The 26,936-nt window shown below is 39.8% G+C and overlaps 1 protein-coding gene across 3 annotated transcripts in view; it reads left to right on the top strand.

The window, feature by feature from the left end:
* Positions 1-1,244: 1,244 nt before the first annotated feature.
* Positions 1,245-26,936, top strand: part of SLC16A12 (solute carrier family 16 member 12) — a 68,417-nt gene continuing 42,725 nt past the window's right edge. For 2 of the 3 annotated variants that reach the window (XM_016127951.2, XM_016127949.2), the window contains exon 1: positions 1,245-1,534. The gene's annotated coding sequence lies outside the window, so the exon portion shown is untranslated. Of the gene's footprint in view, positions 1,535-20,695; positions 24,580-26,936 lie in introns of those variants that run through there. The other variant, XM_016127950.2, reaches the window with a different exon arrangement.

Below are 26,936 nucleotides of genomic sequence, written 5' to 3'. Positions count from 1 at the left end.
CATTTATAAGTCAATTTTCAATGCTAATGAATTCTTTTATAAGCTGTATTTGCTATTGTGTGTGTGTGTGTGTGTGTGTGTGTGTGTGTGTTTTAGATATAGATTCACTAATCATTACTTATGTAACCCAGAGTTTTTTGCAAGTGCAAAATAAGACTTAAATCCAGATTTATAGACAAGGAGCAGGACAATGAGGGAGGGAAAGAAACAAAATAACCAGAGGGTAAAATGAGGGGAAGGACTGTACCAGTCTATTTAAAAAATAACCCTAAGGTGTTGTATGGCTGCTGCTCAGTAATTTTCTAGTCTCTTTCTCAAATTTTCCAGAAAGTCGCATCCATTTTGAAACTTAAACGCACACCCGACTAAATCACCTAGGGATTCTTGCTAAAATGCAAATTATGATTTAGAGGCTCTGAAATTGGGCCTGAGATTTCCCATTTCTAGCAAGCTCCCAGATGAGCACGACGCTGTTGAGTAGTAAGGATGTAGGCCCGGAGAAGTTGGAATCTGACTTCGGAGTACTTACTTCTGAGAGGGAGAAACATTTACAGGAAGATGAGCCAGCCCGAAACCTGCCTTATGTGGGGTATCTCGTAGCAGACTCAGGCAGCTCCTTCTTACGGCCAGTGAGACAGCAGACTCTAAGGCAAATTTGGGGGAGGGGTGCGAACCTTAGCACAGTCAACCTGCACTAACGTTTACTAGGGGCGCGTTCTGTACCCGGAGCCTGCACTTCATTCATTTTGTCCTCTCAGCGACCACATGAAGTGGACGCTATTATTCTCCTTTTACAGGTGAAAAACCGAGGCTTAAGAGACTTGAGTATGTCGCCTAAGATCACTCAGGAGAGTTGAATCCAGGTCCATCTAATTCTAAGAGATAATGTTTTTTGTTTGTTTGTTTGTTTGTTCGTTTTTTACAAACGCTTGCGGGGGAGGAGGTCTCAGTTTCCTGTGCTGTGAAATGGCTGTCAGAGGCCAGACCCCTGTCGCATACACCTATGGGAGTCCTTGCATTACTTCTCAAGATCTTGCTCTTTGACCTCAAGGAAAAGTTCTTTGTGAGGACACAGGGCTCCCTCTGCTTGCCTGGGTCAGGGCAGGCACACTGTTCCTGAAAAGGGTCAGGCAGTCCTGGAGAGAGCTGGCTCAGGTCACCGCGAGCCCATCCATTACATAACCGCGAGGTGTCCCTCCTCCCCGGCGCCCCTCACCCCTAGCTAAGCCGCAGCACGTAGAGCTGATCCCAGGACAAATCCCATTCGCGCGCCGGGCAGAGAGTCCACAGAGGAGCAGGGAGGGGCCGGGCACTGGGATTTTCCCCGCCGTGCTCTCCTCCCCCAGAGCTGGCTGCCGGGCCCCCGGCCCCAGCTCCGCCAGAGCCTCCGCCCCGTCTGCTCCCCGCCCCTCGGAAGCGCGGACCGCTGCGCCTGGAGCCCAGGAAGGGGCCACCGCGCGGGAACCCGGCACCGTGGGTAAGCCCCGGGGGTATGACCGCGAGCCCCTGCCGGGGCTACAGCAGTCGACGCGAGGTGAGGACGCAGCCGGGCTGGACTGGGGCCCGGGGTTCGGGCGGAATGGGGGTCTGCGCGCTGCAGACGGCTGCAGAGTGCTGGAGCCTAGTCCCGCTGGGTGCCCTGGGCGCCGTCTCCCGCGGGCAACTCTTGCGCCGGGATTCCCAGCGCGTGGTCCAGGTAGCCCCCTTGGCTTACCTCCTTCACGCTCCCACGCTGTGTTGTGCCGAGGGCGCGGTGGCTCAAGTGACCCAGGCATCCTTCGCAGCGAGGTGGCGGGTCTCTAGCGCTGGGTTTGGTGAAACTGGCGGACGGCGCTTGGTTCGCTGCCCGCTGCCCCAGCGGCCAGCAGCACGCCGTGAGCGGGCCATCCCAACCCGGGTCGCTCGGAACGCCTGCTGGGTCAAGGGAAAGACACGTGCCCACTTGCCCTGTCGGATTGGGGCCGACGCTTGGGCAGTTTCTGGGCAGGTGGCTGGAGAGTGAGAGGCTTTGATCTCCATCTCCTGTGGTTTCCAAACGCAGACTTCTCCGTGCAATAGAGACTGCCTTTCTTCTGGATTGTTTTCAGTGTATGTCTCCTCCTACCCCCGCGCACTGTCTCAGGTCATAATATTTATTTCTTGTGTGTGGTATACTGAACCCACACCAACATTCAAAACCTTCAATTGACTGAACTTCTCCGTTACTTCTTGTTCTCAAAGAAAAGCAGGGATACCTGTAGTGTGGACTCAGAGGCAAGTGTTGGCAGCAAAATTTTAAAGTACGATTCAAGTCCTGGGGCTATTTGGTTAGCCTGCCGTTTTCACAACGCAGCATTATGAACTTCTTATACTTAAAAAAAAAAAAAAATGTTTAGTCAAATGAGACCTGCCAGCACTGGTTAAACGGTTTCATTCTGAAGGGACGCTAATTAGTTCATCCTATCTGTTTCTTTGCTGAGAGCTGGGCACTCTGATGAGCAGCTAGCTTAACCCAGGGGAGTCTTCAGGACTGGCAAATTTAGAGACACATCGATTTAATCTCTGAGATATCTGAGATAACTAGCTTTTGAAATCATCAACTGCCCCTGCATAGTTTTCCTCCAACCGCACCCCTCCCCCAAAAATAAACTTCGCGGCCAAACTAGGCTAATGGTATCTGACCCCTCCTTAAGGTACCCAACATATGTCTGTTGAAGAATGGACATAAGGCGTAGTAATTAAGTGACTGGACTTGGTTACTTATAATCACAAGATCTTGGAAATTGAAAAAGATTTTACCGATCATTCAAACTCTTCACCCTATAGCCTAGGATGTTTAATTGTACTACAATTAAAAAAAAAAAAAGAAAACCTTCATTTAAATAATATTTACTTTTATACGAGGATGAATATGCTGATACATTTCAGGTGAACTTCCAGGGAGAAAAAGTAATCAAAACAGGTGGACTAAATTTACTCTCATCTCCCCTAGGTCTGATTCTCAGCTCTGTATGGTGATGATTGGTTAGTTAAAGCCCTGATTTATGACTCTGGAGCTGACTTGGGAAAAGTGACCTGTATAAGGACCATTTTAGCATTGCATTGCACATTTTTCATGTTTTTCGATTTAGCCCAATTGAACAGATATTTCTTGAGTGCCTACTGTGTGCCCGGTGCTGTTCTGGGCATTTGGGATATGTTGATGACCAAAACAAAAAACTTCAATCTTCAAGTTACAATTGATTCATTAGATTTTTTCCAGGATTTTCTTTGGCAGATAGAAGAGAATTTCAGTTTTGCCCAAAGCAGGGAAACAAACATAATATTTTAAATTATCTTCCTTCCAATCCTATGATTCTGCTGATTTTATAATCACTGAAAACAAAGAAGTTAATTCAGATGAAGTTACTTTGACTTTTATGAACTGATGTTCTACTGTACAAGAATAGAAATTCTCACATTTGGTTATTGTATGTATGTTTATTTAGAGTCCCTGAAATTTCCTTTCCTTTAGTGCAGGGATATCACTTTGGTGACATTAAATTTAGTGAAGCATGGGAGGATTAGTTTTCTCAAGTGTTAATGCCCCCATGTTAGTGTTGCAGACTGTAATTATATTAGTTTGTAAGATATAATATCTTATTTATTTATGAAGATGGTGTTCTGCTTTTACTTTTGTCTCACTTTACATTTTGTCCCTGTTGATAGGTGTCATGATGTTGTGACTTATTGGTATATCTATTTTACCACAGTTTTTCTTTTTAATCAGACTTTGCAGTTCTAAGCATTTTCTAATTCTCTCAATTGCTTTTTCTTCAAAATGGCATGGTTTGCAAGCTCAGGCATGTTTATTGTTTTTAACAAAGGCTTATCAAAATGAACTTGGCAGTTTTTCAGTAGTATACAGCCAAAAAAAAGTATTCAGTGCAGCTTTTGGGGTTGTTTATGCATTCCTTATCTAACCAATTGCTTTAAGTTTTAAAATCACCAGTTTGGAAGCTATTTTCTTATGAGTACTTCTCTAGTATATCTAAAAACTCACCCATTCGAGTGGTATAATCATTTAATTGAGAAAAAACAAATCCACACTTGAATATATTAGGAGATTTTGAGTACAAAGATTTTTCTCTCTGTTTTTAATTTGCCCTACATCAAAGACATTAGGAAATGTCATTATCTAACAGTGTCCTATTTGAAAGTGATCTCTTGGAGAAGAGTCATGATTTCTGATGTCTGCCAGGCACCCAGAGTAGTTGATTTTCTTCATTTGCCCACTACTTTGCCCCTTCGGATTCTCACACACCCCTTCTTTTACTGCACATTGATGAATGGAGTGAGTTGCCATAGCCAGGGAAATTATACACCATTAATTAATTTTTTCTTCTGAAGCATGTGTTCATTCATTCCTTACTTCATAAATATTTATTGCACTTCTACTCTTTATTAAAGATCCATGTAAAGATTGCGCTTTGAGCACCTCTTTTTCTGTGCTGGTAGCCGTAGGGGATAGAAGGGCACAGAACCTGCCTCCGAATCAGCTAGCAGCCTGGTATGGAAGAAAGAACATTGTGTGACTAGCTATAATACCAGTTATAACAACCAAGAGTTAGATAAGTACTTTGAGTATTAAAAGGAAGGAGAGAAAGCTTGTAGGCACTGTGAGGAGTCAAGGCTTAGGGAAGACTTTAGAGAGAACATATTTGCATTGCTCCTTGAAAGATGGATAGCATGGTAAAGCTTTTATAGAGGCAGGAGGGTATACCTCTCTTTATGAGACCATACCCTTGCTTCTTTTTGAAGATATATAGAAGACTTCCGTGTGGGGATCAGCTGAGGTTGTGCTGGGCTGTATAACAGACTCTTATCACTTCTGTATCCTCGGCATACATACTCCTCTGCTGTGTAATAGAGTACTGACCAACACTAAAAGAACTCATTGGGTTAACCAACGCTCCTCTTTCCTTCTGAAGCATGCACTGGTCTTTGCTCAGAACACAGAGACCACCATGGTAAATAACTGTCATCATGGTAAATGAGTTTACTTTACTTCCATTAGCTCAGGTGCACGCTTACAGTGGTGTTTGGTCATAGTTCTGTTTATTCCAGTAGTATCTTGCTATTGTAATTTTGCAGTTTAATTAAATAATACATAAATGTAAATGGCAAAGAAAGCTATTTCTACGAAAACTAAGTTGATTGCCATTTAGGCCCATAAAAGTAAGCCGTATTAAAAAAGCAATATCAACAGTGGATGAACCATCAAAACAGTATGCTAAGTGAGAGAAGCCAGACACAAAAGACCATATATTTTATGATTTGTTTATATGAAATCTCCACAGTAGACAAATCCATAGAGATAAAAAGTAGACTAGTTGTCAGGGTACAGAAGTAGGGGAAATTGAGAGAGACTGATAAAGGGTACACGGTTGCTTTTGGGGATGATGGCTGCATCCATAGTGGTGACAGTTTCACAGCATTGTGAATGTCCTAAAAACCACTAGTTGTATCCTTTAAAATGATTAAAATAGTGAATTTTATGTTAATAAAAAAGACTATAAAACTTTTTTAAAAAGCAACATCAACAAACAAGCTAATACTCCTTAGTGTAGAATAGACAACTGTAAAAGATTAGAAAACATAGTAAAAAAAAAAAATCTCTAAAGGTTTCATACTCAGGTTTTCTTCACAGGTGCCTTTAAGTTATAAGTGCTTTTAAGACATGGAATCAGGAAATCTGGTAGCGGTTTACCCAAGAAAGGCAACATAAAATTCCAATCATGACCTGATAGCCAAAAGTTAGTGAATGATTTTATTTTATTTATGTGACTAAAGTTGAAATAGGATGTATCAACGTTCTGACTCTTTGACTAACTTCTGATTGCTTCAGTTAGGAGAATGTTTCAATTTCTTTGGATACCCAGTGTATCTTGAAAATAGCTCATGTGTCTGTATCTGCAGCAAAATTCCATGTTTATGAGACTACCTTATGGATGTAATTTTAGTTGCTTAAGATTAGAGAGAGGAGCTGAACCTAGTTTTTTAGTTCCAAATCATCATAAAAATCACAACCCTTTTCCCTCCAGACTGTCTTATGGCTCCCTGGTTCATGTATATAATATAAATTAGCAACATAAAAGCTTAACTACATCAATACATTTTTGACTTTATAATTTTTCTAACTATTTCCGAGCAAAATTAACCATTTCTGGTTTATTTAACATATTACAGATTGAAGTTGTAATTTCTTATCTTAGGATCAACTGGAATTGTCTTTGTGATTCTACGTTTGTTTTTGAAGAAATACTTTCCATGAGAGTTAGCTCATATTTATCTACTGAAATCAGTTGTGTTTCTTAGCAATTTCAGGTCTTTGAGCGTGTAACTTCTAAACAACTGCACTCATTGCCCATGAAGGAACCACCAAAAACAAACAAACAAACAAACAAACAAACAAACAAAACGCCCACACCACAACAAAGTTAGACCTGCTTGAAGGGAGACTGAAATGCCGTTTCTTCAGTTAGAAATGGGTCAGTCAGACAACTAGCAAAAAGCAGCCTTAACTATCATTATTAACTAGTCACGAATGGGGAGAGCCCAAACTCATAGGCATCACTGCTGTCAAAAAGAAGTGTTTTGTCCAGGTTGATGCCTGACAATGGAGTGATCCATCATTAGAGTCATCTGGGGAAGGAAAAAAAAAATATTGGCTCCAAGGACCCATCCTTAAAAGATCTGATGCAGCAAGTCTAGGGTAGGGCCAGGGCATCATTGGTTTTTAAATCACTCCTGGTTAACCTCATATGCAGGTGGGGTTGCAAACCACTGATTTATATAATACTTAATAATTTTATGCTTTTTCAGAACAAATTTTATTGAAATAAAAGGTTATTGTGGTATCTTCTTAACATAGCTGATGAAAAAATTAAACATGATACTTCTTTTTTCTTTTTTAATTGTTTTTTGCAGTTTCTTTATACAATGTCCACTCATTATATGGGAAGCTTTCCCAATGGCTGTATGAATTTTCAGATTTCCTTCCCATCATGTAATTCACTGAGTTTATGTCTATACGATGTCAAAAATAACCAGATCAATCAAATTGATATTATTACATTCAACTAACCAGTCAATTGACGAGCTTGTTTCATGTTTTTGGTGATTGTGGTGTCATATAGGTATATTTTTTAGGACAATAATTTGGTCTTTTCCTCTACAACAATCTCTGTTTTCTCTATAATACTTACCAATATGTCCTTATTTATTTTGAGTTTCCTTGGCTGATTGAGTTGTCCATCTTAATGATCTGAAACATTTTTAAAAATTTAATTGAATCAAATAGATTTTGGAAATTTGGGACGTATATATAAGAAAGACATTATAGAGGACTCATATAAGAAAGATAGCCTTATATGACTTAAGCAAAATATGACTAATTTTAGGTTTTTCTTTGTTATTATCATTTACTATTTTAGAAAATTTGGTGAGGCGATTGACACAGAACCGGAAAAACACTAACTAGCATACTGCTTTATTTTTAATCATATTTGTTCTTATTTTATTTTTAATACTCATGGAAATTCTCTTTCACCGTTACGTTAGCTTTCCTAAATTGTGCTTTAACTGTTAATTCTTATATTAAAAATAGCACCTCATGGATCTTGACTAATAGTTTTTGAACTGTGCTTTGCAGATATCTGGGAGTTTCATGGAGCCTTGGGATCTGTTATGGGCATGGGGACAATCTGTGGGGGGAGAAGGTGTCCAGTGTCCAGCTCAGGGTTCATTTCAATGGTCTCTTCTGCAATTGAGCAGGCATGCCATTCTTGATTTCACATTTTGGATTTCCAAGTAGGGTTATATTTGAACAAAGAATTTTTTGGTGAAACAAGTTTGTAAATGACTCAGCCACTAGGCTTCTAAGTGTCTGCTTCTCATTCCCTGCCAAATTTGGTTTATGTAGTTTTGGTAGCTCCTAATTGTTTTTAGCTACTACTGTACATCAGGAGAAGACATTGGTCTCATTAACTTTATACCCGCCCCCCCCCCCCATGCTTTTCAGGACAGAAAGCCAAATGAGCAGTTAGATATGCTGGGCAAGAAATATAGATTGGGAGCTTGATAGCATAGGGACTCGGTTTAAGTTGTAGATATGGAAGTAATTACCCAAGGAGAATGTTTCTAGACAGGCGTGAAATGAGTCAAAGAAAATATCCCGAGGAAGAGCTATGTGGGGTCAAGTGCCATCGTCTGTACTCACATTAGCCCAATACATATTGGTCAATGAAGTTTCCTATTTTATATTTTAATTTGCTATTTCCCCACATATGCTTGTGCATAACTGTCAAAAGAGTTGGAGCTTGAGTGTCTACGTGTGTGGGTAGTGGTGTGGGATAGCCTAGTAGAGTTAGAGCGCAGGCCATGGACACCAGCCAAGGAAGTTTTCTTTTTCTTTGAAAACCCTATGTCCTGCTCAAAACTGTAGGGCTCCTTCTACATGGGTATCGAAGCGCAGAATGAGAAGATAAACTTGAGTATTTAGCTACTGGATTTGGCAGTGCAGACAGCCATCGTGGTATTTTTGGCATAAAATGATTGTTAAGTAGTATTGTGGTTTTTTGACTTTTAAAATCCAGACATTTCCCCATGTCTTCATTCTCCCTTCTGGAATTATACCGGTGACTGTGAGATTTTAGGTGTGGTTACAGTAAGGCCCAGGGGTAAGTCCCATTTCATGTGGGTCTGAAGTTTCATTTCATTTCAATGCTGGCCAACTGTTTGGCAAATTTAGTTACCAGGCTCACCAGGGAACCGTGTATTAACTTAATTTAGAAACTCACGAATGCTCTCAGAAAATGTCTATGTACCCGGGTAATGAATAAGTAAACACTTATAAATAAAATAATGTCAAAAATGTTTTTCTTAATAGGGTACTCCAATGATGAAAGGAATACCCTATTGTATCAAGAATTAAACCCCACATATTTTTTCTCTTATTTTTACTTCTTTAGGTTGACTTCTTTGATTATCTTACACATTCAAAGAAGATAAAGTATAGGCAACCGTATATTCTAGTTTTATTAGAGTTGAAGGTCTACCTAAAATTTCAAATGACATTGAGTAGCTCATGCACCTAAATTATCATCCCAGAACTGTCCTGCCTGGCACACTCTGCTTTCTTTTTGAATTCTCACACAGTAGTATACCTAATTGACTGTAAATATGGGCTATATTAAGGTAAAGTTTCAATCTAGTCTTTAAAATAGTTTTAATAGTTTTACGCTGGAAGACATTTGAATTAGGCAAAATAGAATTAATTACCTTTAAAGTTTCTAATAAAAAGTATTGTGATTAAATACCTCTTCATCAGGCTGAGTATTCAGCACATGCTGGACACTGTGCTGGCATTGAAGGATCATGGAGAGTAGACAGGGCCCTTAGTCAAAAGTTTACAATTCCCTCGGGGTCATAGGTGTGTAGACAATCATGGCATTGTGATGAGTTCCACCAGTGACTGCCTTCTATGGGAATTCAGACCTGGAGGCACTACATCCTCTAGGTTGGTCAAACCTTTGAAGAATCAGAAATTCATGAGAAAGGCCACTCTAGGCAGCAGGAGCAATAGGTACAAAGGAGCTCAGGTGGGAAAGTGTGCTGTGGGTTGAAAGAACTGCTCATTTCTTCAGAGCGGTTTGGTGTGGCTGGCATGCAGGGTACATACATGCGTGGCTAGGTGCCAGGAGAACAGGTAGGAGCTAGATGGTTTCGGGTCTTGTGTATCACACTAAAGTACAAGGGGTTTTGATTTTGCTTTGGCCACTCAGAGTAGTCCTCAAAGACTTTTAAACAGGTGTTGGGCAGGAGTGGAGGTTTGATGATAAAATTAGCTCATGTTTCAAACATAATTGAATGGGATTTCAAGAAATGTCCAAAAGGGTGATGAACTAGGGGTTTGTTGAAGTGGTTCTAATGGAAAATAAGGTTAATGCCTAATGGTAAGACTTTTGCTTTATTTATACTTCTATTCTTGGTGCTTGGTGCCCTATAGGGCACATGTTAGAGGTGTTTGGTCAGCAATTTGATATTCTGTACAAGTAATACAAAAGTTGGGCATCATTGGCTAATGGGCTCAGTTGAAATCATGTGATTAGATGTAATCACCCAAGGCATATATGTAGAGTGAAGTGTGAAATGGGTCAAAAATTGTGGCAAATGACCTGTGTATGTGTTCATGTTATACCCGGATCATACCTTGGTCATTGTACCTTTCTTCTTCTACTCTGATTGTCTAGTTATGTGTTGGTCTTTTTCACTAAGCCAACTGTGAGGGCAGAGACTAGTCTTATTTATGGTGTCACCACCATTGCACAGGTTCAGAAAGCACCATTCATATGTCTCAGTAGTTGTTTCACTGTGAAAGGTGCCCTGGAGTTGTGTTTCAGCTGCCCCTGCTTACCTGGTTCCAACAGCTTTAATGTTCATGACACATGGTAACTATTCAGTACTTTTGTTGAATGCATGAATAAACGGCACAACATATACTAAGTGGTCAGAAGAAGGCTTTAGAAAAGAAATAAGAAGCACTGGTCTGTAAGGAAGAAGGATAAACAGGAAAGCCTCTTGTGGAAATTCTGAGAAGAAAGAGTTCAATAATGAGAGAGAGGTCGACAGTGCCAAATGCTACGAGAGGTCAGTTAATTCAGGTTGGCAGAGTTACCTCCACTGGTAATTAGGAGTCATTGATGATAATGTGAAAAACAGCTTGAGCTATGAGTAAGGGAGGCAGGAGGCAAATTCCATCCCACTGAAGTATGAATGAAAAAAGGGATAAGGCGATAGTATAGACAAGTCCTTAAGAGGCTGGGTTTATGAAGGGACGAAAGTAATTGGTGGTAACTATAAAGGGTTGTAAAGCTAAATGGGTTTTTTTCTCCTCTCTTTCCTTCTCTTCCCCTCTTTTCTACCTCATATTCTAACTTCCTGCTTTCAAGATGAGAGACACATGAGTACATTTAAAGGCTAAAGAGAACCCAGTGTAAAGGTCTAGGTTTAAAATACAGAAAACAGGAAAGGGGAATATTTACTGGAGAAATGAAATATATAAGGACACAACTTTCTTTGAGAAAGGCAGAAATATAGAAATGAATAAACTGAAGAAATAGCTGAAAGAAAGAAAATGGAGGAAAATCTATCCAACAGCCCAATTCTCTCTATAAAACAGTAACCAACATGTTTTGGACACTTTCTATATTCTAAGCAGTCTTAAAATTATGTTAATAATGTTAACTCACTAATTTCTTATAACAACCTGTGAAGATGAAATTATTATCCTAATTTTACAAATGAGACCAGTGAAGCACAAGGAATTAAGCAACTTGTCTGAGTTTATACAGCTACTTAGAGGCAGAACCAGGATACAAAGCTGTTTACCATGGCAATTTAGTGCTGGAAGTGGTGGGTACATAGAGCACTTAAGATTTGGAGTAGCCTTGTGTGCATGGAACAGGTATAACATATCCAGCTGCTGAGTCACTCCAAGCAGTCAATTGTTTCGTCTGTGTTGGAAATGATAATTGCGCTGCGTCATTAATCTGAAAAGTTGAGAGATCTTCTATAGTAAAACTTGCCTTAACAGTTATAGGAGCAGAAATGTTTGGATGATTGCATTGATGGAGAATTGGAGATTAGTGGCTTGGGAAGAGTGGGGCTGCCAGAGAGACAGCTATTGATTTAATGGATCATGAGCTCTAGCCTCTAAGAAGGAAATGAGAACAGGACAAGCTGATGGAATGAGAGAAAATGCAGGAGCGAGGGGCCTGAGGGCTCCAGGAGTTTGAAAGCCAGGTACAGTAGGAGTTGAGGAGTTGGAGACTTGTGGAGGATAGAAAGTTGGGGTTAAAGAGAGATATTTAATTCTCACAACAATCCTAGATTTCAGAAGTGAGGGTTGGCACCAGTGATGATAGGTTGATGGTGTGGCTTTGGGAGCATATGACTGAAATGGATTGGAGGTGAATGTTATGGTACATGATGAGGTCAAGGTTGAGGCTGAGGTCAGCAGAGATGTTGAATAGATGTTGACTAGATTCAGTCTCTCATTCAGGTGTGGTACTGAGAAGCCCTAAGAACTGGCCTGGACTTTAGAAAGCTGCAACTCAAATACGTTATGGTCTTAGGAAAAGATATGAAAGATTAGCTGATATCTGGCCTGCAATAAAAATCACTCACTGTTCTCAATGGAACGTTGTCAAAGAATAGCTTATATTTTGTACATAGTTTTTTTGGGGAAAAAAAAAACTTGAATTATCAATTGGCAAATAACAAATTTCATAAATATTTTTGGATGTTTTAGCCAAATGGTCGCTTTACCTTGGAAGAAAAGACTATGTGTTCTGATGAAATCTCTTTTTCCTCTTTCTTCTCCCTCCTCTCTCGTTTCTCCTGGTAGTGCATGATATAGCACTCTGGGCAGAGAGAAGCAGCTGAAGATCATTAGGCTTCCAGATGTAGAGTTTGTTGTCATTTGTGGGGGTGGGGGTTATGGGAGAGGGCCTGGAGCCTTCACTGGGAACCAGTGTGGTGTCTTCGCTTCTATAGTTAGCCATGCGATGGGAACCAGCAATATGTGTTCCTTTTGTACAGCTGTACGTACCACTGTCTCCTTTTCTCTTCTGCCCATTTAGGATTTCAGGAAATCAAAATTAGATCTGATGTAAGTTTAGAAAGCCCCCCATGTGATGACATGGAAGTGTTCCATAGGGATGGAATATGTGTGTTGGGTCTGATATGTGTCATGTATAAATAATGTATCAGGTAGGAATATAAGGAACAGAAAGTCCAACATGGACTGGCTTCACTAGTAAGGAAAGAATTCCTTCGAGTAGTAGAAAGTCCAGGATAGAATGTCTTGGCTCTGACTTTGCTTTTCTGTGATTCTCTTGACTCTGTTCCTGCTCTGTGTTGGTCGCGTTCTCAACCTAATTCCCCTCATGGTCTCAAGATGGCTACAGTAGTTGAAGGGTCACATCGAGATAGGAAACGTCCAGTAGAAAAAGAGAAGCCACATCTTTGGGTCTCTTCAGTAGTAAAGAAACCTTTCCTGGAAGCTTCCAAAAGACTTTTCCCCAAAAGACTTTTCAGTGTCAAGGATTGGGTCACTGTTCTTTCCTTAAATCAGTCTATGACTGACAGGGGGACAAATTTGCCACAGTTCTTGATTAACCATTTAGGATGAACTGAATGTTGGGAATCATGTCTATGATAGAGAGAAGGCTGGAGGACATTTTTCTGAGATTCCAGCCTTGTCGAGGGGAATGAACCTCTGATAGTGATCAAGTCCCCAACTTTAGTATTTGCTGGCAGTATGAACTTGGACAAATTACCAGTTTCTGTGAGCCTCCTTTTTCTGTTATAAGGCAGTTGTTAGAGTTGAAAAGTTTATATAAACTTTAAGGAGCTATACAAATGCAAGTTATTCATTTATTAATAATAGTTATAACAATAATAAGAACGATAATAACAACTTCTATTTGCTGAGCACTTACATGTTCCAGACACTTGCTACAGGCTTAAAGGCATTTTTATTACTCACTAAACACATATAAAGCAATCATCATGCTCAAGGCACTCTAGTAAATGTTTTATTTTGTAGCTCACTCAACCCGATATCTGGAAAAGTAAAGCTCGAGGTAGAGGCAGAACACAGATATGGGCTCGGTTTCATCCATGGGTTCCATTATTTTGGCCCATGTTACTGAGTGGTGGCTGCTGGTTCTGGGGCCTCTGACCATTGTTGTTATTTGCTGCAGATTGTCTTTAGCTAACTCACTAGTTCAGGGCTGACTGCATGAGGGATTTGTAAAACACGGGTGTATATGTACTTTTAGAACACTTGATGTTTTTCTTTCCCCTATACCTTTATTTCACCAAATAGAAGCTTTTTGCATATTTATATTTTGAAATAGTATAAGGATTTACACATGTTTATTGGGTTCATGTATATATCGTCTCAGCTGAGCTTCATGAAGAAGGCAAGTCTGAATTTGTATTATATTGAGTCTCAGTGGTCAAGAGACCTATCAGGTAATAAAGTCAGTAACTGATGAGGGCATCACTTGTTTTGATGTTGCAAACTGCCCTGCTTTGAATATCATTGTGAACTGAACTTTTTCCATATTTTGATTTATGTTCTTATGATAGTTTCCTTGAAGGAGAGTTGCTGGTCAAAGGGTTTTAACTTTTTATACTGATTGCCTGATTTGTTCTTGGAAGGTTTTTAAATGGTACTAATGGCACACTTGTGTTATTTTGGGATCATGTGTTTTCTCATTCTATGGTGTTTCATATGCCTGGATCATAAAGTATTTCCAGAAAAACTATTCTGATACCATGTAACTTACTTTTTCCCAGGGCCCCCTCACCATTGTAATAAAGATGGTGTTTCTTTGGCCAAAATATACTGGATTGTAAGGAAGTTCAGCTCATGTCAGTTCTTTCCCATTCGTTCTCAAAGTCCTGGGGAGAAACTAAACTTGTACATTTTGATTCATCTTTCCCTTAGGGTGAGTTAGTGCTCTTGAGGGATCTTGATCTGCTTGCAGATAGACTCTCTGAAAGCCTGTCTTTCAGAGACATCTGCTTTTTATTCATTGTTCTGTCTCTCATGCTGGGACCTCTGCTGTACTCTTAAGACAATCTGTGAGTAAGTTGATGGGAAAACGAAGTGGGAGACACTTTTTTTTTTTGCTGATGCAGTGTGAATCTGGAGTATTTGTTCTGGCATTGTGGCAGAGGTGGAAAAACTTTCATTTATGTGACTCCACTTCCCATGTAACTTTCTTCTTTTATCAGCTGGATTTTTTTTTACAGCTTTATTGAAATATAATAGACAATTAGTTGCTATTATTTACAGTGTATAATTCAATTAGTTTTTCAATTATAGTTGGCATACAATAATATATTAGTTTCAGTTGTACAGCGTAGCGATTAGAGATCTATATAACTCACAGAGCGATCACCCCAATAAATCTAGTACCTCTTCCCCTTACATATTTATTACAACATATTGACAATTTTCCTTATGCTATACTTATATCTCCATGATTATTTTGTACCTGTCCATTTGTACTACTTAATCCCGTTGCCCTTTTTCACCAGCTCCCCCACATCCATTTCCTGTCTAGTAGCTCTAAAGATATTCTCTGTATCTATGAGTTTGTTCCCATTTTTCATTGTTATTGTCGTTTATTTTGTTCTTTAGATTCCACATGTATGTGAAATCATGTGGCATTTGTCTTTCTCTATTTGACTTAATTCATTCAGCACAATACCATCTAGGTCCATCATGGCAATATCTTATTCCATCCCCTTACTTTTAGTCAGTGTGTGTCTTTTAACTGAAGTGAGTCTCTCATAGACAGCATATGTAAGGGTCTTATTTTCTTATCCATTCAGCCACTCTGTCTTTTGGTTGGAACACTTAATGCTTTTCCATTTGAGGTACTTATTGATAGGAATGTAGTTGTTACCATCCTTTATTCATGTTTTTGATACATGCTATTTTTTTTTCTTCTTAAAGAAGTCAGTCCAACATTTCCTGAAATACTGACTTGGTGGTGATGAATTTCTCTAGCTTTTACTTGCCTGTCCTTCAACTCTAAGTGATAGCTTTGCTGGATAAAGTAATCTTGGTTGTAGATCCTCAGTTTTCATTACATTAAATATTTTTTACCAAGCTCTTCTGTCCTGCAAAGTTTCTTTTGAGAAATCCACTTCCAGTCTTATGGGTGCTCCCTTGAAGGTAACTAACTGCTCTTTTCTTGCTACTTTCAAGATTTTTCTCTTTGTATTTAAACTTTTGCATTTTAATTATGTTGTGTCTTGGTGTGGTCCTCTTTGGGTTCATCTTTTTGGGGACTCTCTGAGCTTCCTTGTGTTGTATATCTATATCCTTCGCTGGGTTAGGGAAGTTTTCCATTATTATTTCTTCAAATAGGTTTTCAACTTTTTGCTCTCTTTCTTCTCCTTCTGGTGTTACTTGTAATTTTGTCCCAGAGGCTCCTTAAATTATTATTATATTCTTGGTTACTTTTTTCTTGCCATTCCTATTGAATGTTCTTGGCTTCCACATCCTCTATATCGGTGCTTCTATCCTCTGCTCCATCCATTCTGTTGATTTTCTCTAATATATTCTTCTTCTCAGATGGTGTGTTCTTCATTTCTGACTGGTTCCCTTTTATAATTTCTATTCCCATTTTTATGTTTTTTATCTCTTTGTTAAAGCTCTCACTGAGTTCATCCACTCCCCTGAGTTCATTGAGTATCCTTATAACCAGTGTTTTGACTCTGCTTCTGTTAGATCACTTGACTCCATTTTTCCTGGAACTCTTTTCTGTTCTCTCGTATGTGACCTACTTCTTTGTCTCCACATTTTGGTTACCTTTCTGTACCTGTTTCTATGTACTAAGCAAAGCTCCTAAGTCTCCTGGTCTTATAAGCATGGCTTTGTATAGCAGGTGTCCAGTGGCACAGTCCTGAGAAGGGTCCAGCTGCAAGCCAAGTTTAGCCCTAGCTTGTGCCCCTCCAGGGTCACTTGGTAAGATTCAGCAAGCAATCTTCAGATTCTGTGCTTATATTTGCTGCAAGGGGCCACACCAGAAACTGAGGCCAAGTGTCACCAGCGTGGGGCTTGGAGCTGCTTAGCAAGGAGCACAAGACACACCCAGGACACAACTAGATGTAGTTTGGGTAGGCCCACAAGTTGGGAGAGGCAGAGCTTCAGGGAATCCTGTGGGTGGAGTGACCTCTGTTATCTAGTTTGATGACGTCTCAGCTAATGACAGTTCCTGTGTCCACACACTGGAAGTGGGGAGGGCTCAACAGAGGAACAATGGGCACCACCAGTGCTTCTCTTCAGGAAAATGCTTTGCCTCTGGTCCTCGCTCCAACAACTCAGTGTCCCCATGTAAGCCCCTCAAACAGCTGACCCAGCATTGGTGTTCCGAGTGAACAAGTCCATCACTAAAAGTCCAGTTGTGAGCACGGCCCCTTTAAGAGGAACCTCTGCACCTGCCAGCTGCAGCTACTGTAGCCTCTGTCCCACTCAGCTGCTTGGAAAGGGGAGCTTCATGTTTTCGCCCCCTCTTACCTCCTACCATTACAGGGTGACTTCTTATTTCTTTCCCTAGTTGTAGGGCTTCTGTTCATCCAGACTTCAGGTGACTTTCCGTGCTGTTTACTCCATGTTTCCGTCACAACTTTGGTGTGGTCACAGGAGGGCATGTACAAAGCCTCTGTCATTTATGCCCTTTTGCCTGGGTTCCTTCATTAGCTGGGTCTTGTTGCAAATTTTCTGAGAAATATGGGTGCCAGTGAGCAATTTGGGATAAGAAGTGGATCTGGGCTTGTGGCCAGGACACTTGCAACTCTATGGCCAGCCACATGGAGAGCGGAACTTCCCCAACTCCCCAACGCAATCGTCTAAGTCACCCCACAAGTCCGCAAAGTACGGGAGGATCTCAGTCATCTTGGGAGGGGCCTGGAGGTGCCCATGTACTTTTTAAAACAATTTCTAAAATAGTCTCCCTATCTGTTCCTACTCCCTTCACAATATATTGATAAACGAAGCTATGTAGCATTGGAAAGTCAGAGGAAAGAATGGCCACTATTCTTAAACAGATTTTTAAAAAATTATAGTTGCAGCCATAGCATATATGATATAATATTTATGTTTTGTTCTCTGCCTATACATTTCCACGGGTGATGTGTCAGGTATGATAATAGGCAGAAGCAAAAGAGTAGGACCACACCTGTCTTCGAGGGGCCCATGGACTGACTGACCACACAGTGAGACCAAGACTGTGGGAAAGGTGGAGAGAGTGCTGTGGCAGTAAACTGAGTTATCTGGGGGAGGACCCAGAACAACCCTGTGAAATAGGTATAAAACGGAGACCTGGGAAGCTACTCAACCCGGTTACATAGCAAGTCAATGGGAACGCTTGGATTTCAACCCAAACCTCTCTACATTCAAATTGAATGTTCTTTATTTGCTTTTGTTGTTGTTGTTGTTGTTTTCTATATTTGAATTTTCAAAATTGCCTCTAAAATAATTCAGACTTTACAGAAGGAAATCCAGGATACCCTGCTTCCCCCACCTTCTCCTGTACCTTTGGCTTACGCTACTTCACAGTTTGGCAAGTGTGCTCCTAGGCCGCCGTCTCTGCATGTACAAATTGCCTAAGGAAACCAGGTATGTGTGCCTCTGGCCAGAAAAAACAGCCATGAGGGCAGAGGCTGGGGGTTAGGAATGTGGTGCCCTCTCGGGACCTACCTGCAGTTTACATTTGTTGCTGCCTTGGAAAACAAATAACTAAGCCAGTTAGAATGATCTCTAGACTAAAAGTAAATGTGTCAGACACATTGGTCTGTTCCTAAGAACAGATTGCACAGATTTCAATTTCGTTAGCTTTTAGGCCTTTTTCACATAGCTAATATTTTTGGAGAAATGATTTTTTTTTTCTGGTAAATAAGATTACTGTAATTATAATTAAGGGGAGCTTATTTTTGGCTTTCTGCTTGGTCTGTTGCCTTAATTTGCCAAATAACCATAATTATAGAATATTATTGGTTTTATAAGGCAGCATCTATCTGATTTATTTAACTCTGGTTTTGCTATTTGATTTAAAATAAAGCAGTGCAAAAAATCCGGGATGTCATTGTCCTGATTGCCATGACTTTCTGCAGTTCATTAATGGTGACTTAATGCATGGAATCCACTGACTGAGTGTGTGACTGCTCAGTCAGTGGGTTTCATGGCCTGGGCTAGGAGCTCCCTGGGAAGCCATCCCTCAGGGAGCAATACTCTTGCAGGCCTGGCTTTCTGCAACGTGACTGTGATGAGCTCACTAAAATAACAAGCCTGGGAGCTTGGACCTGGGAAACCATGTGCCTTTTCTTTGAGCTTCTTGTGGGAAAATGGGGATAAGAAGCATTCGTGACTGCCTTTATCTTCAATTTCAACAAACGGAACTTTCCTGGGCCTGCAAAGTCAGGCAAAATTGATAGTTTCAGAGAGAGAAAATGTAGGCTGCTGGCAGGGAATAGAGCCCTCTGATTCTGACTGTTCTGTTAGGGCTTCAGTGCCTGGGGAGACTGTCTTTAGCAAATTAACGGGTATTAAGGAGATGAATGTGGCCCAGATTGCTGCTTCAGGAGTTTCTTCGCATGTGCACTCAAGAGCTCCTGCCTTCCGTATGTCAGGGTGCCTCCTTGAGCCGAGAGCCAGTGGTTCTGCCAAGCCAGGGGCTCAGCATTCACAAGCTGAGGGATTTTCCACTGGAAGGACCTGAGAGTCTCCACAGTCATGAGTATTACAGAAGTGGGCTTGGGTTGTCATAATTAATCTGTGTTCAGTCAGCCTCTCCTCTGAGTGATTGATGCCTCTATCAGCCTCTTGCTAAATATTTTGAATATTGCGCGTGGTATCATGTTCAGTTAGTAACACTTCTAACATTTTCCCTCTGTAGTAAGTTTGAAAGTGTACCACCACTTAGTACATATTTTAAATTAAGTATTAATCATTATATTTTAAATTAATTATTAATATATTACAGGTACAAGTAGTTAAGTATTTTTCATGGTGAGGAAATGGGACATTCTCTGACTAAAGTGTAGGATTTTCAGAATATTTGCAAATGACCATAATGAGTTCAAAATAAAGATCGTCAAGAATGTAGAGTGACCTGATACGTCACATGATTGAATTACACAATATCTATTTGGGAGAGAAAAATCAGAGGCAACCTAACTATCTGCCAATAGAGGACTCATAAAATCAATTATAGTGTTTCATACAATCAAATACTTTTCAGCCATTAGAATGATCAGAGTACAGTTATTAACATATATGGTATCAAATTAAGGGAAAAGAGCAAATTACAGATTAAGTAATCACAGTTTTGTTTATTAAATTATGGTAAAATATATATAATGTAAAATGTACCATACTATTTTTTAGAGTACAGTTCTACGGCATTAAGTACATTGATATTGTTGTACAACTGTCACCACCATTATCTCCAGAACCTTTTTTTATTATCTCAAACTGAAATGCCATACCTATTAAAAAATGAGTCCCTGTTCTCCCTCCCCCCAATCCCTGGCAACCACCATTTTACTTTCTGCCTCTATGAATTTATCTACTCTAAGTACCTCACGTAAGTAGAATCATACAATATTTGTCCCTCTGTGACTGACTTATTTCATCTAGTATAATGTCTTCAAGTTCATCCATGTTGTGATGTGTATCAGAATTTCCATCCTTTTTAAGGCTGAATAGTGTTTCATTGTGTGTGTGTGTGTGTATACATACATACTACATTTTGTTTATCCATTCATCTGGACACTTGGATTGCTTCTACATTTTGGCTATTGTGAATAATGCTGCTAAGAACATGGATGTGCAAATATCTGTTCAAGTTCTAGCTTTCACTTCTTTTGAGAATATACCCAGAAGTGGAATTGCTGGATCATATCGTAGTTTTATTTTTAATGTTTTGAAGAACCTCCATACTATTTTTTATAGTGGTTGTGCCATTTTGCATTCCCACTAGTAATGCTCAAGGGTTCCAATTTCTCTGTCCTTGCTAACACTTGTTATTTTATGTTCTGTTTTGGTTTTTTTTTTTTTTTTTTTTTTAATAATAGCCATTCTAAAGGATGTGAAGTCTCAATTTTGCTTTTAAAAAGATGTATTTACATACACGTCTAATACAGAAAAACATTCTTTTAAAGATTTATTCCAAGTAAAAACAGTGCTTACTGGGTGGCAAGATGTAGCTGATTTTTATTATTGTCTTTTTGCTCTATTCTTTCTCTCTTTTTTTCTCATTAAGCACATATAATACATCTAAATAAAAAGGTTTGAAACTCAGAATCAAGCTATATTAATTCAGAGGTTGAGGGTACCTTCCCTTTGGCCCTGGCTGTGCAGCTTTCACGTGGGTCCCCAGACTTGTTGATTTTGGACTTGGTGCTGCTCCTGTCACATTGCCACCCTCCACCCCTAGGCCACCCATGGACACTCCAGTGCTTGAGGCCCAGCTGTCACACATTCCCCTGCCCAGTGAAGTAGAAACAGTGCTCCTTGGCAGTGGATTAGATTGCAGCTACTGTTATATTCCGCATGCTGATTATAATAGTCCACCTTCATTCTTAGTCAATCTTTCTTCTTCATTTTAATATTTATCCCAAAGAAGTCTCCTTTTTGTTTTTGTTTATTCACCAAGGTTTGGCTGGTCATCTTAGTTGATTACAAGTGAAAGCAAAGGGTACTTTCTTCCTATTCTTTGAAATTACATATTCCATAATTTTCCAAAGAGTTTCAAGGCTTGTAACAAATTCCTATGGCAGCCTAAAAAGCAGTCGAATTTGCATGTGTACCAATTCAGAAAGAGCTGAAAGAAATCCTTTTATGGAGCAAATTACTATCTTTAGGAAAATAAGTGTTGTCCAATTTATGCCTTTCTTTTTAAAAATTATTATATTTGAACCTGTACAAGCCGAAAGGATGGATTGCAAAGTATTTTTCTTGTATAAGGAGAGAGAGAATGATGTGCCAGGAGACAGGTGATAAGGAAAGGCACAGTTAAGGGCCTCTTTACACATGATTGACTCTTTTAATCAATTATCAGTGACCTTTTGTGGGAGCCTTTTTTATGGTTTGTTTTGTTTTGACATGATGATTCTGGCTGCCTCTTTTGAAGGCCAAGAATTTGAAGCAAAGTCAAAGAGACTGTTGGAAGTGTCTGGGCTTGAGCTGTTAGGACTTGTGCTGGTTTAATGTGGCCCTGAGAAAAAGCAGTACGATCTGATGACTAGTTTGGGACCTCCTAGAAATGGAAGGAGTTGAAGCTGAGGACAGATTGTTATCGGGGAGGCACAAGAGTAATTCCATCTCTTAATCAAATTACATCTGGAGGAGGCATTGCCATTCATTTCTTCTCAACATTATGCTCAGTTTTCTCACACTCAGCCTTCTCACAAGAGAAGCAGTGGATAACTTTGAATTTTGGCTTCTTTCTCTCGCCTTCCTCCCTCACTCCCAGCTTTGCAGCATGTAGGCTTGTCCTCCTCCTCAGCCTCTTCAGAGGCCTGCCATCCTTGCCATTACTCTATAGCTTAGTCAGGGCAGTTCTTAGTGGTCCAAATTGTGTGGGGACAATTGCAGACTCCAGTGCCAGCACTTTTCTTCTGTTTCTTCTCAATCAGCTGGTGGGCTTGTCCTCTCCAGTTGGTGTGAGCATACCCACCTTTCCGGACCTACCTGGCCCTGTGGCCTTTAGGTCAGCTTATGACTCACTTGTTCCTGTTGCTTCTATCTTCAGGCACATCTACAAATCCACGTGTTGCAGACACTTACTTGCCTTTCCTCTCTCTCCTCCCGTGGTGTGAACCCACTTCGTGTTTCATCCATTTCATCACTCTGCATCCTCGCACAAGGGGCAAAGAGCTATTAAGAGAGGCCCTGCACCGGTTAATAGGATTTTACAGGGACTTTTTAACTTTTTATAATTCTAAATGGGACCGGGATAGCAACTATGGTTTGGATAGCATGACATTAATTGGGAGTTTTCTTCTTGCAAATCATCGCCTTATTTGAAAATCGTTTCAAATAAAGCAAGGCTACGTTTACATGAGGTGAATCAAGAACCTACCACTTTAGCATGATATATTTCATGTCAAAGGAAAGTAATATAAAAAAGGTAGAAGCCAGTTACATGAAAAATAAGTTGTTTTATATGTTTATTATTTAATTAGATTTGTTATATGAAGGGAATGTTGCCTTATTTTCTTTAATGCCTATTGTTTTGAATGACAGGAGGGTGCTTTTGAGAACATTCACTAGAGAGAAATGAACTAAGGGCTTGTCTGTTTTGACAAGGTACTTATTACCTAATAGGAACCCCTGATCCTGACTTCAGATAGTCTGATTATGGGTAGAGCTCATATGCCCTACAGGTTTTGCCTGGCACTGTAGCTCCATGTCTTTCTAATCTTTGATGAGGAGGTAAGAGAGATCTGACTACTGGCTTCTTTGGACAGACGGACGCCTAGTTGATAGGAAGTTGGGGAATTCCTGATCCTGTGCCAAATTAATATTTAATATTTATAAGTGTCATGTCAGCCTCAGTCTGTGGCAACCAATGTACTTTGGCAGCTGGAAACTTAACTGCACGCTCCTGATGGAAGAGGTACTGACTTTATTGATGCCTGGTAAATGTACAGCCAAGATGACTGACTGATGTTTATTTGCTTTTATAATCCCAAAAGCTCAATGCACTTGACACATTTTTTATGGCCTTCCAGTGCATGTTCTTAAATTCTGCAAACTCCTGGGCAAGCTGCTGAATTCTGCTCAGGAGCAGTGCTCGTCAGCTGGTGAATGAATGCATGCAAGATCTAGTTCTCAGTGGTACCAGGCGTCCCTCTTGGCTGAATTCCAGCATCAGATGGTGGTTGTGCAGGCTTTATGCTTCCTGTACTTCCCTGACTCAGGCAGAGCTTTCAAACAGTTGTGAATCTGGGCTATATGAGAAGCTAACCTACACCACTGAAATGAAAAGCAACACATTAAGGATCAAATTGTCTTCAATTCATGAGACAATTAATTTTTCAATTTCAGTTAATATGTATTAGGGGCCTGCTGTATGTTAGGTATGTCTTTATTGCTGGAAATCCAACAATAAATAAGATAAACAGGATTCCCTCCTGTGTGGAGCTTTGTAGTAAAGACAAACAATAAACAAATAATAAAGGAGACAACTTCGAATAGTGATAAATGTGCTACAAAAAATGAAACAGCCTAATTTAACTAGAGGTGGGGGACAGAGGCCATCACAAATTATTATGGTGGGGAAGGATTCTCTTAGAATGAGACATTTGACCTGAGATCTGAATGATAAGAAGGAGCCAGCTATGTGAAGATAGTGAAGACAGCATTCCAGGCAGAAAGAGCAAGTGCAAAGGCCCTGAGGCAGAAATAAGTTTGGCATGTTTAGAGAACAGAAGGAAGGCCGGGGAAGCTGCTCCACTGTGACTGAGGGGAAGAGTGGTAAGAGATTGACATTTGAAGATTTGAAAGGGATCAGATCTTTCAAGGCCTTGAGGGCGGTATTCTCAGGGCAATGGGGGAAACCATTGGAGAGTTTTAAGCAAAGGAATGATGTAGTTTGATCAATAGTGCTGCTGACCACCTAAATTTAAATTTATAGTCCAATCTAAAAAGCCCACCAAAATGTGTCACTATGACTACTGTAAGAAGGCTATTGAAGATGTTAGTCTTACACCACAATTTTCCCTCTGAGACATTGAGGAGGCAATGTAGCGGTTAAAAGTTGTGCTGTTTGAATTCCAGTCTCAAATGGAATTCGTAGGGACTCTGGAGCGAGCCCTCAAGGCAGAGTTTAAACACCTGCGTGACATTCAGTGAGTCTTTAATTTCTGTGTGGCTCCATGTCCCCATCTGTGAAATAGTGCTGAGAGTTTTTAGCACTCCCTTGGATCATTGTTGAGAAGATTTAATGAACGGCACCCAGGCAAATGGTAAGCACGATGTAAGCGTTCACTGTTATTATTGTTAGGAAAAATTGTTTGGCTTTAGTCCAATCAGTCTGTCTTTACCTTATGGACATTTCAAATAATGTAATCAGCTGGGTTTACCTTTTATAGTGTATGTGCTAGAAACGTTAAGGCCAAGTTTTGTGGCCCCCTCATATGAAGTGGATTGATTTTGTCTGTGTTAATATCCTCCCTAGTTCCATTTTATTGCTTTGCCTTAGTCCTTTACATATCTTAATCTTTTAAAATGTAATGTTCCAGATGTTTTGTGAATATTTTATATACTGTATGTGCTTGATGAAAATAAGGTAGTCCATACACAGTTTTGCAACTTAATTTGTTCATGCAACTATATATCTGGAATGCCTTTCCTTGTCAGTAATTATACTTCAGCCAATCATATATAAATGGGAGACCATAGCCAATTTAATTCATTTCAATCAGTTGAACTAGAAATGTTTCTTCAATTCTACCATTGGCTTTCCTCTTATCGTATTCTTTCCCCGTTGGGTTAGGTTTCAGTGCTCTCTGTTCCGCTAAGTTGTAAACCACCTGTCCATTTACTTCCCAGCTCCCAAAATTTGGTTCACATCTTTTATCTGCTGTCATCATCTCTCCCCTTTTCTTTATCTTTGTGGCTTTTTTTTTTTCCTTCCCTGTCAGTGGCATTTTGGGAAAGAGTAGAGATAAACATGTGTGTTTAGTCTGCTGTATTAAATTAGAAGCTGAATGTACCACAATTTATCCAACTGATTCCCTGTTAATGGAAACTTATTCCAATGTATTTGCAGTTATAAATAATGCTAATACACCTTTATACAAACATATCTGAGCATTTGGGGGAGTGTTCCTATATGACAAATTTCTAAATGTAGAAGCATTGGGTCAGAAATTCATTTAAACTTTTGATAGATACTGCCAACTACCACTCAAAAAATTGAAACAATTAATATTCCTCTCAACGATGTGAGATAGAACAACTGTTTTTATGAATGAACTAGCTACATGTCCTCTTTGATCCTCGACTGATGGAGTTCTTTGTTGGATTTAAAACATATTTTCTATTTAATTATCTTGCCAGACTTTCATAGTAGAAAATGAAAAAACTTGATACTAAACATTCTTGTATTATAATTTTTCAAGGGAAAAAAGTAGTATGTGGGTGATTAAATTGGTTTACCAACAGGAATGGAGCCAACGTGATTATTTGGATTCTCTTTATTTCTACTGTATTCATGTGGCTCACAATCTTTCAATTTCGTTAGCTTCCAGAGGTTTTCTGCTTTGACAGAATGCCCTTCATTTGTCTGCCTTATACTACAAACTCATTCTCTTGATCCTCCTGCTTCTGACATGGCTGCTAGCCTGTCTGATTATTTGATTTTTTGCCAGAAGAGGTAAAATGTATTTGTTCAGGCCTGTAAAGCACTCGTTATATAACTAGGTGGAGTAGAGAGCCAAGCTGAGGAATTGAGAAGAGCCACTGATGTAAAGTTTGACAGCTCAGAGTTTGCATCCTGGCTCAGCCACTTATTACTGCATGATCATAGAAAGTCATATAAGCTCTGAACCATATTAATAAGACAAGCATAAACCATGCTTTAAAAAATTAGGAATTTTGGGTGCAAGTGACAAATCAACCTTAATGTGACCAAAAGCAAAAAATCTTATTTATTTACTTAATAGAGAACCCCAGGGGTGGAATTTCTATATAACTGTATTCAGATGTTTACATAGTTTCAGAAATATGTCTTTCTCTAACCTTTACTCCTCTTTCCTGAGTTGATGTCAGTTTAGGTGGGGTTTCTGCAAGTGGAGGTGAAAGTGGCCACCAGCAGCTTTATGTTTCTATTCTCTGAGTTGGGAATATCTTCCCAGTTGTTTTAGCAAATGTCCCAGGGTTGACTCTTTTTGGTCTAGCTTGGTTCATAAGTCTCTGAATGAGTCATTGTGTCTCTAATTGGCCAGGCCTCTTTAGGAGCATGTAGATCCTAAGGCACGTGAACTGAGAATGCGTAAGCTGCCCAAAGGAAAACCGAGATGCTGTTGCCGAAAGGAAAGGGCATGGATGCTGGGAAGAAAACAACAACAAGAAATGACCATCACCCTTCCCTGTTTTCCTCACTAGATGTTCTGAGGCTTAAATGCAATAATATTTGTGAATAGAAACCCCATAGTGCTATACAACAAATCTAAGTCGTCCTTTTTATTTTATTTTATGTATACCCAACTATTACTAAGTAGTACAGACTTATCCAAATAAATTATTTATAGTTAGTTAACTTCTGCAAGTTCTTTAGGGATAAATGGATGTCCTTATTCTTGTCCTAAACTACTCTCAG

Source organism: Rousettus aegyptiacus, unplaced genomic scaffold (genome assembly GCF_014176215.1).
Source record: "Rousettus aegyptiacus isolate mRouAeg1 unplaced genomic scaffold, mRouAeg1.p scaffold_m13_p_6, whole genome shotgun sequence".
NCBI classification, from domain to species: Eukaryota; Metazoa; Chordata; class Mammalia; order Chiroptera; family Pteropodidae; genus Rousettus; species Rousettus aegyptiacus.
The sequence above is the reverse complement of the archived record's forward strand: the minus strand, read 5'-3'. Positions and strand labels throughout refer to the sequence as shown.